Raw genomic sequence first — 2,948 nt, forward strand, 5'->3', positions numbered from 1 at the left:
GATGGGTGAACCAGCCTTCACCCCTGCAGCTCTCAATCCCCTCCTGTCCCCACGACCATGGTCTTGTGATGGAGGAAGGTCATTGGTTAAAATAAAAGAAGCTGCTTGGCTCTCATTGGTTAGGAGATAGGTGGGAGGAGTAAACAGAACAGAATGCCGGGAGGAAGAGGAAGTGAGGTCAGACTCCACAGCTCTGCTCTCCGGAGCAGACACTTCAGAGAGACGTCATGCTCCCCGCTCCAGGGAAGATGCACCACGCTATGAAGCTCCGACCCAGGATGGACTTAGGCTAGAATCTTCCCGGTAAGACCGGTGCTATACAGATGATAAGAAACGGGCTAGTCCAGGTGCGAGAGTTAGCCTAGAGAGGCTAGATAGGAATGGGCCAAAGCAGTGTTTAAAAGAATACAGTTTGTGTGTAGTTATTTCGGGTAAAGCTAGCCGGGCAGGGCAGGCGGCTGGGGTGTTGGGGACGCAGCCCCGCTGCCCCTATTACTACAGTCTTGTTCAGGCTCTTTTGCTCCATCTGCTGTCTGTCTTCTCTTTATCCCAGAACCACTTTTATCTTGAGCAGAGATGGACTAAACAAAGTTTTCTTTGTATAGTGTCTTACATCCCCTCCCAACCTCTCCTCCCGCGGTCACATCCCTGCCGTTCTCCATTGTCACCACCTGAGAAAGCCATGCAAGGAGGAAGAAGCTACCTCTCTGGCATCTCACACATGGCCATCCTGTCCCCCATTGTCTGCAAAAAGCTAAGAGCACAGGGAGAAGGCAGCCAACTATATGCCTGACAGAGGCTTCTCCAGAAATTAACCCCGACAGTGCCTTGATCTGGGACGTCTAGCCATCAAAATTATAATAAGCATCAAAGTTAAAACTGTGCAGTCCATAGTGCTGGTGGTGCTGATGCTGGTTCCAATGGTGCTGGTGATGATGGTGGTGGTGATGGTGGTGGTGGTGCTAGTGGTGGTGCAAGAAGACTAACCCACACTCCAGTGAGGACCTTCCTTGTCCTGTTTCTTACAGGATCACTGGGTCTCCATGTCCCCACTAGACTGGAAGGAGGGAGCCCTCTGACTTCCACAATGGTCAGTCTTGTTTGCAGAAGAGTTGAGTGGGGATCATTCAGAATCCAAGAAGCCTTAAAATGGTGTTTTCTGATTCTTTGTATTAAACATGGGAGAGATGACACCAGCATTTGGGCTAAAGTTCTAAGTAAAAAATTCAAGTCAATAAATAATTGCTGACGTCATATACATATGACATGGGGAAGGAGGACAAGGGGAAAATATGTATTTTCCTTTGTAGGAAGGATATGTTTTCATGATATTGAAAACCACGTTACCTGATTGGTAGAAAACATATTCATTTTATAGTTTTTATAATATTCTAAGTAGTGTGCCTTTTTGTTTGAGATTGTGCAGTAGTGATGGCTGTAAATTGGGGTGGTCTGCTTTGTTTGTTGGTTGTTTTTGGTTTGTGTTTGGGTTCAAGATTTCTCTGGGTAGCCCTGGCTGTTCTGGAACTTGCGCTGTAAACCAGGCTAGCCTCAAACTTGGGTCTATCTGCCTCTGCCTACAGAGTGCTCAGACTAAATAAATACATGTGCCACCACCACCCAGCAAGGGAGTTTTATTTTTGAGTCAGGCGAGCTTTAAGCTCTCTCTGTAGCTGAAGATAGCTTTGAACCTTTGACGCCCCCTGCGTCTGCCTACAAAGCACTAGAATTATAGGCACGCACACTACTACTACTATAGTTATATAAACTGCTGATGACCTAGAGACTTCCTGAATGTTAGGTGAGCAATCTACCACCAAACTATGCCTCCAGTTCATCTATAGTTTCTCTTAAGACACAAAGCTTTCATAATGCAATAGTACAACTATGAACATAGTGAGACATTTAGGCATGGTTAATACAAAATACTAAAAACTCTGAGCCATTTTCTTGAGTGATTTATTAGAATGATACCCATAGGCCAATCATATGTTTGAATGTTTGGTCCCCAGTTGGTGAACTGTTTAGGAAAGGTTAGGATGAGGCCTTGATGGAGGAGGTGTGTCACGGGGTAGGGGGTAAATTTTGAGGTTTCAAGAGTTCATGCCGAGCCCAGTCTCTCACTCTGCCTCTATCTTCCGAATCAGATGTAAGTTTTCAGCCGCTGCTCCAGAGTCCAGCCTGCCTGGCTCCACCACATTCCCCACCATGGTGATCATGGATTCACCCTCTGGAACTGCAAGCAAGCCCCAGATTAAATGTTTCCTTTTATAAATCGCCTTGGTCATGGTGCCTCGCAGCAATAAAACAGAAGCTGAAGCCTTCTGCGAGTAGTTTAAGAATATTGTTTACTACTGTCGGAAAATAAGTGCCTGCGACTCTTACCGGGTAGCCAAACGTGGAGCTGAGGTCAGTACTGAGATTGCCAAGCAGCGAGATGTAGAGAGACCCTGGGACAGCTACCAGGTATGGAAGTGATAATAGAAAAAAGTTAGGACAAACTTCTCTTTGCTATATTTTAAGAGAATTATTCTCTGGGGCCTTTTGTGTGAACAATTGTAACAAGATACTCTAATTGCTAGGAATCCCTCTTTGGCTCCTGAGCTACTCTTTTAATGAGATCCCATATTGTGACTAGACCACTAAACTGCCTGTCTTCCTGGAAATAAATGTGCAAGGAAATCCATGAGGTTATTAAAATGAATAATTTACCTTATCATCCCAATAGACCCAGAGGCTTCCCTTCTAAGAAACTTCTATTTTTATTTTTCTCCTTCTACTGAAAATAGATTCTTTTCTCATGCAGTATGCTCCTTGGGCCCATTTGCATGGAATATCTTTTTCCAATCATTTACCCTGGGATAATGTCTAACCTTGATGTTGAGTGTATTTCTTGAATTCAGTAAAAGGACGGATCCTGTTTCCCCATCCATTCTGTTAGGGTGTGT

Source organism: Microtus pennsylvanicus, chromosome 15 (assembly GCF_037038515.1).
Source record: "Microtus pennsylvanicus isolate mMicPen1 chromosome 15, mMicPen1.hap1, whole genome shotgun sequence".
Lineage (NCBI taxonomy): Eukaryota > Metazoa > Chordata > Mammalia > Rodentia > Cricetidae > Microtus > Microtus pennsylvanicus.